The sequence below is a fragment of the Nansenia antarctica genome, assembly GCF_963989245.1.
Source record: "Nansenia antarctica genome assembly, chromosome: 3".
NCBI lineage: Eukaryota > Metazoa > Chordata > Actinopteri > Argentiniformes > Microstomatidae > Nansenia > Nansenia antarctica.
In genome coordinates, this window is record NC_137688.1 from 5,091,703 (window position 1) to 5,109,314 (window position 17,612).

The window sequence follows — 17,612 nt, forward strand, 5'->3', positions numbered from 1 at the left end:
TCCATTGTAAGAAAAAGTAAGATATGCTATGACCAGGGGCCATTGGCAGTACCATGCTAGAAGAAGGAAGAATTATTCTATTTCTATTTTCTTTTTTTGGAGAGAAAACATTGCCCAAAGCCAAAGTGTACCTCTTAGACATGTACTTTGATTTGACAAGGAAGGGTCAGCAGTCTTCTGGAGCACTACCATTGAGATCTATAATAATGTACAATTCAGTGGAGGCAGAAAAACAAGAGGACGGGCTCATTTTAATGAATGGAACAGAATGAGAAAGTGAGATTGATAACACTCACCATTCTACCTCCACCAGCCTCCACTGGCACTGTACAATTCAACAAAGTGCATCTTGGGTAAATTGTATGCCCCTGAAAAGCGCAACTTGGGACAGCAAGCTTGACTTGAGGTGGGGGCCCCTAAAGCAGAGGCCGTATATTTTCTTGCTCACTTAAATTCAATCACCCAAAACAGAAAGTTCCTTCAGAACGGCACGATTATCCTACTGTGTACTTTTAAGTGTTTTATGGCTAGAGTATAGGCCTACATGATGCAAACAGAGACAGAGATGCCCATAACCAATTTTCAGCTTGGGTTGTTTACCAAACATTTGTTCAGCATATTGTACTCTGTCCCCTAAGGGTAAGGGGAGTGATAATCCGTGCGCATACCAGTTGTTTGTTTGTTTTATTGACTAGCCGCGGGGTCTTCAGGCAACGACACACTTTAACAGCGTGCAAGACTAATCGCCGCTTGCCATCGCGTGAGGTAACGCTTAAAGAGACGCCGCGCGTCCAATTTTGAAACATCCCATTCATTATCTGCAGCAACCGTGCCAGTGTTGACCTATGTGGAAAATGTTCTGTAGTCAAAAAGATAGGAGAAAAGGTCCTAAGGAAATTACCCTCTCTACCCTATGATGTCATTTCGGGTAAAATAAATAAATAAACACATAAATACATGTGTCGGATTCATTGCTACAGCCACAAGCACGCTCCGTCTGGATTTTAAACTCATTGTAGTGTCTGAAAATCACAGATTTGACATCAATGACATCATTGGGGTTAATTTCCTTAGGACCTTAGCTCACATTCTTTTTTTCTTTCTTTTTTTTTTTTAATTCTTTTTTTACTACAGATGGTAGACGTTCTCAGTTCTCACATATGTGTCAGCAGCTGGTGTTTTTGGGGGAACCAGTAGCCGAGGCCATCTTTCTAGTTTTTTTTTTACATAATAGGACAGATTGGGAACGTAGACGCTAGTATGCTGCTGGAGACAATGAACGTGATGTTAAAACACGAGGGAAGTATCACTTTAAGAACACAAGGCGTCACTGAGCAAGTTCACCCTCGTTTGAAAGACGTCCATGAGTCGTTTCCCCCAGGCCAAATCTGATGCGTGTGATGTCATAATACATATTGAATAAACAATCCATAGGAACACATACTGGCACTTCACTGGCACTATATCGTGAGCTTAGAATTCTCCGTTTAGGGTAGTTCAGAGATATTGAGCGTCAAAGTTTTTACATTCCATTATGTTTTGTGAGATGGAACCTTTGTATTTTATTAATTACTAACTCAAAAATGTCAACATTTTAAAAATAACACCACACAGGCGTTAATAAACACCTAATGGATCAGATTATGTAAAAAACTCAATTTTGACCAAAAATTGAGATAGAACCTTATAATTATGACGTCACAATATGCCAGTGGAGGCTGGTGGAGGTGGAAATCGGAGGACGAGCTCATTGTGATGCATGGAATGGTTTGATGCCATTCCTGATTCTCTTCCATGCGTTAGAATGAGCCCGTCCGTCCTCCAATTTCTACCTCCACCAGCCTCCACTGCTATATACAGTTCACCTCACAGAGCATCCACTGCAGTTACAACATGACATAATCATGACGTTTTGGGGGAATTGCACGTCAAGACTAAACAAGTTTCATGCACTTTAACTTTGAATGATTTCAAAATGGTGATAATAAAAAAAAGGGTTAGGCTTTCGTTAAGGCCCTTTTGGGATGTCAATGTTCATTCCGATTATGTATTTAAATCCCATAAAGCACGTGATATGTGGCGCATCATTCCAACAGCTTTCACAGCTCGAACCATCTTGGCTGTTGCTTTTATCGTCGAGGCTTTCGTCAAACTGCCCGGGACATCCGCGAATAAACATAGGTTTACTCACGGTAAGCCCACTGAAGTAAATCATTCCCTCCTAACATGCGTGTGTGAGCCTGCATAACTTTTCCAGGCGACCATTTACAATCTGACAAGCAATAATGAATGCCAGCAGACTTATTGCCCTGAAAGATAAACTTTAATCAAGCTCCTTTGCCTGCCCTCTGTTTGAGCATGCCCTGGCATATTCCTTGTTGTATGCACCACAGCGAAGAGCAAATAGCAAATGGGGAAGCCATTTAAGATTTTGCATTTAAATGCGAAAGGGCCTGACTATTATAATCCACATATGAGATTGTCAGCAGTGACCCTCCAATCAATCTATGTTTGATTAATTTTAATTACAGAACAGTGTGCCACTGTTATTGTAGCACATATTCATTTTAAGACTTCCAGTGGGTGTTGGAATAATAAGTATATGTATCCACAGACCAATCATTGTTATATGCGTCATTCATGTTCTATAGCAACCACTCAGTATAATTAGTGATGTACTAATATTGGCAAATGATAAACAGGTACAATTAAATAGAGATACAAATTGTCCTCCGGCCATAATTGTTTCTAACTCACTATCATATACTGTAAAATAAACAACATTGAGAATATGGTCTATCTTTTGCAGGGTACAGATGAATTGATCTCCATCAACACATTGGTGATCCATTCCAGTGATTAATAGAATTTCCTAGAAGGTTTCATTCTTTCGTCTTTTTAATAATACCGATGTAATAAATAATACAATTCTCCCTCTATTGCCCAGCATCATCCGTATACAGATTACCATTTTGGCATCTGAATGTCTTCAATACAAGATTAACAATTGGTTTTGGGGTTGCAGGCTGATTATTGACTGCAGGCGAGGATTACAGGAGAACTGTGATGTAGTTAATAATAATTCATTATATTTATATAGCGCTTTTCCGAGGTTCAAAGACGCTGACAATATGGGAAAAACGGAAAAAACACAGAAACAACAAGCAACAGATAACATGAGCACATAGAACAGAGTTAACGAACAGGGAACACAGTAATGCACTAATGTCCAGGGGGGGGAGGGGGGTGGCAGGGTTTGGGGAGATGGTTAGGGGTAGGGGATATTGTATTCATGGGAGAACAGGTAGGTTTTGAGGTGGGATTTAAAAGTGAGGAGTGAGGGTGAGTCTCTGCGTGGTTGAGGGAGAGAGTTCCAGAAGTGGGGTGCAGCTCATGAAAAGGCACGGTCTCCGAAGCCTTTGAGTTTTGAGGGTGGGACAGTGAGGGGAACAGTGGATGAGGATCGGAGGGTACGGGTAGGGCGGTGGGGGAGAAGGAGGTCAGTCAGGTAAGGGGGGGCCAAGCTATGGAGGGCTCTGTATGTGAAGATGAGTACTTTGAATTTGATACGCTCTTTGATGGGGAGCCAGTGGAGAGAGTGGAGGACAGGAGTGATGTGGTCACGGGACCGGGTGTTTGAGAGCAGGCGGGTGGCTGAGTTTTGGACCATCTGGAGTCTATGGAGGGAGTGGGAGGTGATACCGGTCAGTAGGGAGTTGCAGTAGTCAAGGCGGGAGGAGATGATGGCGTGGATGAGGGATTCAGCAGCGGGGGGTGAGAGGCAGTGTCTAATTTTGGCAATGTTTCGGATGTAGAAGTAGGATATCTTGACAATGGCGCTGACGTGGGGATCAAATGAGAGGGTGGGGTCCAGGATGAAGCCAAGATTGCGAGCCAGGGGGGAGGAGGTAATGATAGTGTCCTCAATGGTGAGTCTGATGGGCCCGGTTTTATTGAGTGTGGATTTGGTGCCGATGAGGATGACTTCTGTCTTATCACTGTTGAGTTTGAGGAAGTTGTGGGTTAGCCAGGTTTTTATTGCAGATATGCAGTTTTCAATGTGACTGAGTCGTGGGTTCTGGGTGGATTTTGCGCTGATGTAAATCTGGGTGTCGTCAGCGTAACAGTGGAAGTCCAGGTTGAATTGGCGGATGATGTGACCGAGGGGGAGTATGTAGCAGAGGAAGAGCAGGGGGCTGGGGACTGAGCCTTGGTGGACCCCCTGTGTGACAGAGGAGGAGGAGGAGGTGTGACCGGCGAGGGAGATGAACTGTTGTCTGTTGATGAGGTAAGAGGTGAGCCAGTCCAGGGCGGTGCCCTCAACACCCAGTTGGCGCAGCCTTTGAAGGAGGATGTAGCGGGGTCGGCGGAGAATGACAACTGTGGTGGCGGTGATAGCAGCAGCAGCAGCAGCAGTGAGGCGATGGTTATTGTTCAGTGAGTGAAGGTCAGTGGCAGTATGGGTGAGACGAGAGAGGGGCAAAGGGAGGTGGGGGGGGTAAGTGAGATGGGCGAGAGTCCAGGGCAAAACGATAGCAGCAGCAGGAGGGTGAGTCCGAGTTGGAGATGAAACCAGAGTACAGATGGGAGTAGTAGTTCAGTGGGTAGGTTGGCAATGACTAATAGCTGGTGGGCAGTGAGTTGTGTAAACATGGCAGTGAACCAGAGCGGGAGCGTGGTGTCGTTGGTGTTGCTAGCTTGGGACCAAACGCACGCGCGCGGCCGGCCAGCCTAGCCGTGTCATGCCAGCGACCGAATCCTGCAGCAGTGAGTGAAAGTTGGAAAGAACTGACACTCACCTGCGGAGATGGCAACCCTCGAACTGGCGAGGGAGTGGTGGCCACCTCCCTGGACGACGGTAGTAGCACAGCACGGCCAGGCACAGCATATTGACTGAGAGCGGCGCGCAGCGGGTCAGTCAACAACACAGCCAGGAGCGGGTAGGCAAACACACAGAGCCGGGGGACAGGAACGATGGTGTAGAGAGGTGTAAATCTAGTGGGAGTTTGTAATCTAGTGATGGGGTTAGTGGTGGCGGTGGAGACTGTAGTCCGGTAGTGGAAGCAGTGAGAGGCAGGAGGGCAGATGGTGGTGTGGGGGGAAAGCAGCGGAGATCGGTTAAAAAAAAGAAAAATAGTGATGGAGACTTTTGGGGAAAGGCGAGCACAGAAAACAAAGTAAACGTTGAAAACAAGCAACTATAGACACTTTAAGACAGGACACGTTAAGACAGAAGCGGGTCCTGGAGGCATACAGGTCCTGGAGAGATGTCAGGTTGCAGCCCATCACCTTCTCTGCGGAGCGGATGATACGCTGCAGTCTGCCCTCGTCCTTGGCAGTGGCAGCCGTGTACCAGATGGTAATGGAGGCGGTGAGGATGGACTCGATGATAGCGGTGTAGAAGTCATCGTGGTCTTTGGCAGGTTGAACTTCTTCAACTGCCGCAGGAAGAACATCCTCTGCTGGGCTTTTTTTTGTGATGGAGCTGATGCTCAGCTCCCACTTGAGGTCCTGGGAAATGATGGTTCCCAGGAAGCGGCAGGACTCCACAATGTCGACTGGGGAGTCACTCAGGGTGATGGGGGGGGGGGGGGGGGGGGTGTGTGAGTGGGGCTGGGTTCTTTCTGAAGTCTACAACTATCTCCACTGTCTTACCAGCGTTAAGCCCCAGGTTGTTCTGACTGCACCAGGACAAGCCATGTGAAGTTGACAGTTTGGTTATCTATCTCTAGGACCAAATGAAAATCATGGCCTGAATCCATCAAAGGGGATTAGGAAAATGTGAGCACATTACTGATGTCCTCTCTTGCTATTCGATTGGCAGCAAGATCAGTTGATTTACCCCTCCTTGCGGAGTGAAATTGACATCTCTATGCACCTCTTACAGCGAGTAGAGTAAGGGTTCTGTCTGGTTTGAAGAAGCTTGCAGAGGGTTCATTGCTTTTTCATTTTTGACCAAAACTAAGGCTGCATGCGAAGAGACTGATGAGAAGGAGGTGAAACATGATTGGAATGAGACGAGATGTTGAAACGTATAAATACGCCAACACCCTGATATTCAGTCATCATCACAGCCTCAGGAAAATCTGTGTGGTGTATAAATGATGCATTTCTTTTTACATTTTTTAACCATTTTAGCAGACGCTTCTATCCAAAGCGACTTACAGGGGCAGTCTCCCTGAAGTAACTTGGGGCTAAGTGGCTTACTCAAGGGCACACTAGTGGTGGCGTAACCAGGTGGGATTTGAACTCATGACCTTCTGATCACCAGGCTCAAACTCATTAGCAAATAGTTTATGAAGGGGTTTGTAATTAATGTGTTGTATATAAAACGATAACCAATAGTGTGAGTAATAATTTGATAACGTTTCATAAGGATGGATTTGGGATTCATATACATAGTGTAGCAGTGTGGTCGGAGTGGACTGATGTGTTTGCATGATGGACATGCAGAATGCATTCTAGAATGCAAATATTATAATGCATATTTTCAGAATGCACGGGGGCCCTAGGGTGACACAAAACCATACTGTATGGCTCCTGTATCAAGTATCTTAGTGAGAGAATTACAGTAAATGTCCCCCAGTGCTCTTGGTAACTCAATATACATTGGAAATCATGTACATTTGCTCATTAATGCAACAACAGTGGGGTAGTGGTGGTCTAGTGGATAGTGAATTAGCCTGGTGATCGGGAGGTTGTGAGTTCAGGCGGGGTTTGAATCACCACCACTAGTGTGTAGCCCTTGAGTAAGGCACTTAGCCCTCAGTTACTCCAGGGGGGGAGGAATGCCCCTGTAATCTATCATTTGTAAATCGTTTGGATTAAAAAGCGTCTGCTAAATGGCTAATTCAAAATTCTAACATTTGAGCCATCTATATAATTATCCTGGTGCATTTTGTTAACTTGCTCCACCCAGTGACTTCAGGATATTAGTGTAGTGCTAATATTATATCCAAAAGGGACACATAATTTATCGCTACCATGTGACAGACATCACAGCTGACATTGAGATTGTTAAGGGCGCCTTTGCCTTCGCTAGAGGGCAGGTGCCAACGTAGTATATTCCAGGGACATGACAATGTCTCATGAATTCCTTGGCTACTCACATCCATCAGAAACGATTAACACTAAATCTGAATTCAAACGTACACAACACGATGTTGTGTCATTGCTTCCTGTACATACATGCATCCCATTTGAAATGTTCTCCCTACTGTGCAGGTTTACTGGGAGAACCATTTTAAATCTTATGGATTTGCTCTTAAACAATATGCAAATTGGGGAGGTACCACCACTGGTGTTCAATCAATTCCACATTTTAGAGAAAGGCACTATGTATTAGGCACTATGTAAAAGGCAGCGGGATGGGTAACCAAGGGTAACCATCCAATTGTTGTATAGGACAAGTCTAAGTTTAGATCAATTGGAAGCCCGCTGTCATCCATCATTCTGTTGAGTGGGAGCTCTCTGATATGACTTAACCTGTCCGAAGTTCACAGCTCAAAGATGAAAGACCTTCCTATGAAAGCCTTCCTGTGAAAGTCAGTGAACCTGCTGACATTTGACATTATGTATTCCCCTCGCCCCCCCCCCCCCCCGAATGTCCAGTTGCGTTTCTCAGTACGACTCACCAACCGGTTACTTCTTGAGTGGTGGCAAATTCAGTCCGTCCGTCAACTACACAATACTCCACCCAGCGTGTTGCGACTGCACCATCTACACAGGCCTCTCTGTGATTATGATTAGTCACCGTGTTAGTGCACTGCATATGGGGGGCTAGAAAAACTTTAGTGTGCCCTCATGCGGTTCCACGCTGAGATTCTCCATCAACCACCAAGAGGTACCTTCATCATCAAACTTACAGTACCCGTTAGCTCTTCGTGTCTGCCTCAAATAGACTAATTAACAATTCGGAGGAGCTGGCGGTGTAATTATTCTGCTTCTGAGAGCATGTGTTTCACAGAGGAACGTGTGTCTCATAAAGCATTGCCAAATGTGAACTGTTAATCCCCCCTCTCAGACCAAGGTTGCTATTAGCATCAATAACGCACCGGAGTAAGTCAGAGAGAGAGAGAGACTCGAATCATGTATACTGATAAGATAAGTTAGGTCAAATGCTCTGCGGTGTCTAGCGAGGCATAATAAATCAAAGGTTCTCTCAATCCGCAACAGTTATGTGTTGTGTTTGTGCTAGAACAGCCGTGGGTGGGGTCATTTGACCCTGTGAGTAAAACATTTGTTTATATCTTTGCACCTGATAAAATTTCACGACCCTCCTTTCATGACTTTTCCTAGATATAGGCCTATGCGTTCTACCACCCAGTGTCCTTACATTTTCTAAATCACATCAGGATAAGCTAGTATGAAGGTATTTTGAAGTTTTTCAACAGGCTAATTCACAAAGCGGACAACTAGTGGTCGTTGTTTTTATTTTATTTGACCTTTATTTAACCAGATAAAATCAATTGAGAACAAATTCTCATTTTCAATGAAGATCTGGCCAAGAGGCCCCAGCAAGAATAAAAACAAACATATAAACAGAAATACTCAGGGTCGACATAGAACAATACATACAATACATGAGAACGGCCAAGACCGTGAAGATAAATAAATAAAAACAAACAGAAACAGAAATACTCGTCAACATAGAACAATACATACAATACATGAGAACGGCAAAGACAGTGAAGATAAATAAAAACAACTAGAAACAAAATCAACTAATCTGTGTGGAAAGAGAGTGTGTGTGTGTGTGTGTGTGTGGGGGGGGGGGGGGCAATTTGTGTAGAAACAGTATAAAGACCGGTCATGGCGACTCTTATAGTAGGTCAAAAAGTAGGTAACACTTCTAGTGTTAACTACTCCCATGTTCTGTGACACATGAGACCCTGGCTGCAACCCTTGATAGGAATATTCTCGTAATCAAAGTGAAACTCAGTTGATGTATAGCAACTGTACTGTATAGCAACCTGCCATGGATAAAACTAGGCTAAGAGATAGGCAGTGGAGGCCGGTGAATAAACAATGGAGGGGGATAGGCTCATTATAAGGGATGGTATAGAATGAGGTAAGGTATCAAAGGTACAGATTCCAACACACACATCATAATTACGTGTTTAACGCCGACCCATCCTCCCCCATTTTCCGTCCACATGACTCTACTGGTGGGTTGCATCTGCAACTACTGAACCCAATCCATCACAAGTTGAAATAAAGCTCAGTCAGAATTGCGAGGTTCACACACCCCACAGACCTGACATAGCTTCTATAGAGTCCAGACTTCAAACACTTGCAGATAAAGGCTTTTTTCTTTTTTTTCTTTTCTTTCTCGCCATGCATTTTTCAAAAGCATTTTGATGTGCCTTGCATCATGCCCCCATATGGTTAGCATAGTAGGCGCCATGCCGCGACACACCAAACCTGACCTCAAGCCCGCACGACGGGACTCTGATTCTTTACTCAAGGTTCAGCACCAAACACACTCCTGAAAGTACAGTGCAGGGAAAAGCCACTATCTGCGATTTAATTGAGGAAAAAAAAAAGAAGGACTTTCTCACTTCACTCCTCCTAGCACGACGACTGCCAATGGCCCCTTTGGCCTGAGCATAGATTACTTTTTTCCCCCTGCTGTGACGGGTGGATAGATGAGTCATTTACTTAGTCAAATGTATTTGTTGTAAGACGCTTCGGACAAAGGCGGTCTTGCTAAATGCCAAAAATGTAAATGTGGTTGTGGAACCCCTGCCTTATGTCGTAAGTAGTCATTTACTATTTTTACAGATGGTTGGTACTGAAGTGTACGTCTCAAAGTTCACTCCCTAGCAGATACCCGACGTCGATATGTGATGCTATTATCTCCCCTCTACTCGTACTTCGCCGGGCGAACGTTGAAGGTCACTGTAATATGGATTATTTGATTATTCAACCCCTTGCCTGCCTTTTCTTTCAGAATATGGCAATGCATGTTAAACCCCCTCCATTTTATGATAATCCTAAGGACTGAGGACTGGAAAGTGCTGAGGTGTCTGGAGAGGAAACTTTGCAATCCCCCAGAACTGTGGGGGTCTGAAATAATGGTTTCCGTGGGTGTGTCTGCACTTCATCTCGGCACTGGCATATCGACATACACAAATGCCATTGGAAAGAACCTCGTACTTATGCTCAAATGGTTTTTTTTGGGGGGGGGAAACGAGACCCCGGCTGTTTTCTCAATTTGCTAGCCTTAAGGCAGCAATTTAAAGATAAAAAGGCTAAATGCAGAGAAAAGAAGGAAAAAAAATACATCCTTACAGTCAGTGTGTCATTAGGATGACCTTGGCTTAGAAGGAAGCATCTGGACATGAATCTGCATGGGCATTTGAAAACTAGACCAACACCGGTGGAGAACCAGAGCTGTTGAGGTGCTATATTTCATTTAAAGCTCTATCTTTCTCTCTCTCTCTCTCTGTCTCTCTCTCTCTGTCTCTCTCTCTGTCTCTCTTCTCTCTCTCTCTCTCTCTCTCTCTCTCTCTCTCTCTCTGTCTCTCTCTCTCTCTGTCTCTCTCTCTCTGTCTCTCTCTCTCTCTCTGTCTCTCTCTCTGTCTCTCTGTCTCTCTCTCTGTCTCTCTCTGTCTCTCTCTGTCTCTCTCTGTCTCTCTCTGTCTCTCTCTCGCTCTCTCTCTGCCCCCCTCTCCCCCCCCCCCTCTCTCTCTGTCTCTCTCTCTCTCTCTGTCTCTCTGTCTCTCTCTCTCTCTCTCTCGCTCTCTCTCTCTCCCCCCCCCTCTCTCTCTGTCTCTCTCTCGCTCTCTCTCTCCCCCCCCCTCTCTCTCTGTCTCTCTCTGACACCCATCACTGGCTCCCGCACTAATGAGGTCACTTGAGTATACTGTATATTTCAATGTAATGCCATTACTGACCAAAACGCTGGATCGATAGTCATCCAAACGGCCTTATTGGATTAACAAGGACCGCTGCTACCGTAGCTAGCGTACCTCAACCCAGAGACCGACTAGCAGGGGCGAGAAGTGAAATATCCTTTGAACTGAACTGATTGTTTAATTAACATTAGCCCCCTTTTCCTAATGTTAATATTAAAAGAACCCCATGGCTCAAACCCAACCAGTGTGTTGTTTTTTTCCCTCCCTTGTCCTCCCTAGGTAATCACAGGGTTTCACTTCCTCCGGGCAGAACCTTGGATAGTAATTGCAGTGAATATCAAGCATTGCTAAATTAGCCTAATGATTCAGTTCATAGCATTGAGCTGCTGAGATGCAAAAGACCAGGCGGCAGTAAACCTGTACGTGGGACTGGTAGGTGGATCCCAGGGTCTGTAGACACCGTGTACAGATCTCTCTGTGATGTGTGACCAAAGTGGCTTTAAATAGGCCTAGTAATATAGCATTGTTAATATCAATTAATCAATATATACAACTGTATTCATATCGCATGAGTCATACATTGGATGACATACACTTGCAAATCCCAAGTGCTGAACATAAAAAAAAAACACAATAGTAAATAAAATACAAACACAATAAAGCCAGAAATAGGAGATATGAAATAGGAGTAAAAAAAAGTGCAGGTTGAGATAAGCGCTTGATAAAAGCCTAAAGGCAAAAAAAAGTGTGTTTTTTAAAGCTTTCTTTTAAAGATATCCGCTTTAATATGCAACGAACATGCAGTGATTGTCGTTGTACATTTAACTCCCAAATCAGCATGCAGGATTACGATTGATAGGCTTTAGGTAAGGGCACAGCAGACCTGTTCACTGGAACACTGGCCTGCATTTGTTCTGTGTACAGCCTGACCTCAAATCTTGTATAAGGCTGTTTTGAGAGAAGCTTTGAATCCTTAAACCACATGAACCGGTGGTGAGTAGCTAGGCGGCATGTTGTTGAAGTACGTCAGGACAAACAGACGTCACTACAGGGGGTATCAAAGCCGTTGCACTGCATGGAAAACCTTGTCTAAAGTGCATTTAGGTGAGGAGATGGGTGATGGTTACCCATTTTGTATTTCCTGTCTTTGCCAGCTTTTGACGAGCCATAACTTCACCCTTAAGAGGGTCGTTTTTTTGGTCATTAACATATTTATGACCAGGATGATGATGGAGCTGACCTTTCAATTAGCTTTTTTTTTCTGATTGATAGTGCTGACCAGACCATTTTTTTTAAATTATCTCTAGCACCATATCAGTATGTACATAGTCAAAAGGATATGGCATCATATTTGATGTCACAATGGTTAAAAATGTCCTGTTTTCATTAATTAATTAAATTAATTTTAATTTTGCCATTTAGCAGACGCTTTTATCCAAAGCGACTTACAATTACGAATTACAGGGACATTCCCCCTGGAGTAACTGAGGGCTAAGTGCCTTACCCAAGGGCACACTAGTAGTGGTGTGGCTTCAGGCGGGATTTGAACTCACAACCTTCCGATCACAAGTCCAACTCACTATCCACTAGACCACCACTACCCCATACACATACAGTAGTTCTGTATATAAATAAAGGTTTACTTACTTACTGCATGTATGTCAGTGGAGGCTGGTGGAGGTAGAAATCGGAGGACGGGCTCATTGTAATGAACGGAATGAGGAAACACGTCTTTGATACTATCCTTTTTCCCGACCACCATGTATTTACAATGAGCCTGTCCTCCGATTTCTACCTGCGCCAGCCTCCACTGTGCTGTAGGCCTGTAGTGTATGGTACGCTAGAGATAATGACAGTGAACATACTGTCTGTCCTGTCAGAAGTGAACCACGGTACAGGACATCAGCAGCAGAAAGCAGCTGATCTGAAGAGATTAATTTGTCACTGAAGAGTATGAAGGTCAGGAACTGGGAATCTAGTAGCTACGCTTTCATGTTGCGCTGAGAATCATTTGCTCAATCATCAAGACAGGGCTGGGGCTGTTGAGGAAGAGCTGTAAGTCACTTAATTGTTCATGATACTGTCAAGCTCAACTCTGTGGTCGTAATCATCCAGACAGGAGTTCGGTCCGTCGAGTCCTCCTGAATAAGTCTGCACAGTCATTAGTGGCGTAAGTCGTTTGTCTAACTCTCACCCGAGCATCTGTTCGTAATGACAGAATAAGTTGAGTACTTTAGGGTGTTTGTCATATTCTTTGAACCATGTTATCTATCATTTATATATTTCATAATAGTGTGTCGTCTGCTTCCACATATGTTATGATGAGGCTCTCTTGGAAACTCTTAGGCCTAATGACACCTCTATAGAAATGAGTTCACATTTCACATTATCAGTGTTGTTTTGTAATTGTGTTGCTTTGTGATTATTCTTCTACTTTAGGTTCTACATCGTAATTGTCCCAACTACGATATCGAAGAAATGGAAATACAAAATGTGATACTTTATACACATAGATATAAAGCTAATGTTGATATTCCTTTGAAGTTCGGTTCAACGTTTAATAATAGGAAACGGAGCCCATCTAGTAAACACACAATATAAATATTTTACACCATTCTATTTGCTTTGTCAGCTCAAGGATATTTCTTCAGAATAAGCCCTCTTTTGAAAAGCAAGTTTTTTTTTTTCTTCTTTTTTTCTAAATCCCAATTTGTAGACTTTAAGTGGATGCAGAGAGTCCTTGTGGCTCTTGGTGTCTGTCTTAAGCATTTGATATGTGTGACTAGGAAAGCATGGCTGATCCTCTCTTACTGAAGCATTCAAAGCACAAGCGTGGTCTTCGGGGGGGAAAAAGGCAAGACAAGATAAAGAAAGTGAGGAAGATAAGAAACTGGCTGTGTGAAGCTGACTGCCAGCCAGGAGAAGCAGAGAGGAGGCCTGTCAGAATGAATACTCTCGCACCTCTCCACAATTGCCACCTAAATTACTGTAATGGCATTCCATATAGCTTATTTTCTACGTCAGCCATTTTATGATGTCTGCTATTACAAGTTGGGGCAATTTATGAATTCCTTGCTTTTATGTCAATCAAACATCCCCACCTCAATATTGCCTGTCATTGATAAAAATCTACACTTAATAACAAACACCAATTCTGATATTCTTCACTAGACAGATAAAACCCCAACACAATTTCCTCCCCAAAGTTTAGAGTTACAGGGCTACATTTTGGGCTATTTTGTTAAAGTTAGGAGTGAGGTTAGGGTAAGGGTTAAGGTTTACCAGACGAGCTGCCTATGACACTTCTGGCACAGTCACACAGCTGTAGCCATGGCCTATCATAGAATACAGTATATAATGTAGTTAGGTTATTGATGTGAAATAAGATTTTGTTGTTTTGTTAGCTCAGGTAACAATGAAAACGAAATATATTTGGTAAATGGACTGCACTTATAGCGCCTTATTCCAAAGCACTTCACAATGGCCTCTCATTCACCCATTCACACACACAATCACACACCAATGGCGGCAAGCTACCATGCATTGGCGCCGGCCCGCTCATTTGGGAGCAATTGGGGGTTCAGTGTCTTGCCCAAGGACACCTCGACACATGGCCAGGCGGGGATCGAACCGCTAAACCTTGTGATCATTAGACGCCGGCTCTACCTCCTGAGCCACAGCTGGCCCCAAAGGAGAGGAAATACATTATGACCTGATCTACTGTATCGTCCTGTTAATGCTGATGAAGATCTATTGGCTGAAACATTCTTATCTATCGACTGAAACGGTATCTCTCTCCACATTAATGTGGCAAGTAGCAAGAAGGCCCAGAAAGAGCTCCAGTTTGTTTTCCCTCTCCTCCGCTAACGCTGAGTGACAGTGATATTATTAGTTTATTCCAACGTACTGTATCTCCCATCAGCGTCAATGACTTGAGAAACAATACAAATTAAAATATTTTTCAGAAATGAATCCTGTATGCATGTTGCTAACAGCATTATCTTCTGAGCTATTAATCTACAGCATAAGTGATTTGTGATGCTCAATGAGTAAACCATTTTCCAATTCTCCCCCCCGGGGTGCTAACCATGCAGTGGGTAGCACGCTAGTGAATTAGGCAAACCTCCAAGTCATGTCTCCTAAGGCACAGCTAATCACATTTCTTTATTATTTTTCAAAAAGCAGTGAAGCAATATAGGTTACACTACGCCACGGTGCATCTTACAGGGAATTTGCTTAATGTTGTGAACTAATAATACGATTTTATGAATCAACAACAGGGCTTGTTTTCCGCTCCTTAGTGCTTCCTTTTGTCAGCAGTCAATGTTGCACAAAATGGAAATTTACATCACACAAGTAAGTTGCCATTTAAATGGTTTGGCCAGTTAAAATATGATGTTATTCCATGCACAGAAAACTTTAGTTCTCAATTAATTAATTATTCATCTGGATGAATTTGCACAATGTTGCATCATTAATATATGAATAAAAAATGGGTATTCCTTGAAGTAGAAATAACCCGCATGAATGTTTAAGACCATCCTGGAACTTGTTGGTGAGGTAGCTTTATACGCTCCTACCGAGACATAAGGGGTGCGTGGGGGTGCCTGCGTCCTGCTGTAAAAAGCAGTACCAGCGCTAAAATATTTAAATAATAGAGGAAACGGAGGTCTTCTTTTCAAATTGTCAAAGTGAGTTTCTGTCAGGAGAGGGAAGAACTTTGGCCCGTATACACTTTGACAGCATGACATTTCTCTTCTCTTTCGCCTGACAGAACTCTATTGTTACTGACTCTTCCGAACGGTTAATGTACATCACCCCTTGTCAGACGGACATGCTTGATATTTTCATTTGTCAGGAGTGAGTCATACACGATGTTGGAGCAACATCTAATTGGCATGTGCCTTTGAGCCTGCCAAACTGACAAAATTCACACATCGAGACAATGCCAGTTTACGGGACATTAGTTACATTCAGTTATAACAATTAGTGGTTGTATTGTAAAAAGCATATGTGACGCAATGTGGTCGAATTGCACAGAACTCGCAAACGGGAAAGGCTTCAATGGTATACACTTCTCAACAAGCGACACCACTATATACTGTGACAGAGGATGGTTCGATGGGTTTTCGTACTCTTTTTTTAGATTATACTTGAATTTGAACCCCTGGATTTCTCTGTAGAATCTCACAGATTTATACATTCAACACTTTTAGGTCGAGTACACTATACCTGAGTGCGTCCAAGAAACACGGTGAGGTAGAAATGTTAGAGATGGGTAATGGGGAAAACCTTTTATTGAACACATTCATTTTTAAACAGATAGGTTGCCGCCGCACCTATCATCACCAGGTTGCTTGAAAGCCATTACTATAATGTTACATCTTCACAGATTATTTATTCATCTGGTAGTGAGGTGCAAGATGCCACCTCGAGGAGAAATCCACTGGGTGCATCTTCTCGGAGGCAAGGCAGTTGCCGGTAGAGATCTGTAATAAGCTCTTTTTCGTTCGCTTTTCTTTGTTGCTTGCTGTAATGTCTGACAGGCTCGAGACGCCTCGGACAACGGGATTCTCTAGATATGTGCCCTCTGGTCTTCGCCGCGAGGAAGGAGACGGTGTTGCCAATATCTGAAATGAACTTGATGCGTCCTTGATAATGAGAGGGGACCGGTCTCGGGGACTTTTACGAAAAGCTGAGGCGCCCACGCAATACTATGAACCTGTGTTATTGGAGTGCAGTTTTGCTCAAACCTCAACATGTCACAAAGATGTCATCTACAGGGAGAATATCTGTTGACATGAAGAGGTTTGAGTAGCTGTGTGTGTGCGGTGTGCCAATCTAGAGTATCAGAGAGCAGCTGAGTCCTTTATGCACACGCCGTACTGTACCCCACAAAGGAGAAATGGCCTTTTAAAGAAACAGAAATGCTCTGTTGGCATTTACCCAAAGCTTTCAGAGTAAAAGAAGATGATTCCTTCTCTGAGAATGCTACAGTATGTCACCGAGCAAATTACATGATTCTGAAGCCATATTTATCAAATGAAAGCTCCTAGACAATACCTCCCAGCCCAGCCAATATGTGTCAAGATGATGCAAATGAATCCTGGCACTCCGTAGACTAATCTTTGAGTTACAGTATCTCGCACAAGGCATGAAAGGATGCGTGTGTGTGTGTACCATATATATATATATATATATACGTTTTCCTAACCCTCCATTCCTAATATTATCCATTGGAGGAATTTAATCAGTTTTAATTATCAGGGATAACGAAGGCACAGGCAGAATAAGTGTGCTCAATTAGCGTCCTTTGAAGAAAAGAAAACAGACGCTAAAAGATCTGTAATGATGATCACTAACTTTCCACAGCAGAGATTGATTTCTTCTTCTGCATGTTCAATAGCGATGCGAGGAGGAGGGGAGGGGCAGTCTGGTTAAATATTTGATCTGAAGACCAGCAGATATTCATGTTTATCATTTTGTGGAAGGGCTGGTTAGGGGAGGTGAAACAGTGGTATAGGGGGAGTATTATTTTTGTTCTGTAGGTTTATCAAGTTACATGAACGAGTATATGGACGTTTAATGAGCTAAAACACCACTATTCTTTGGAGGCAGGATGAACATGCGGCTGGTTGAATTGCACTACTACTGACTTGGTGGTAGGCCTACACGTTCATTAGACCTACACGTGCATTAAGGCAGGGGTTCCCAAGCTCCCAAGCTATACCAACACACAATAAAGATGTACAT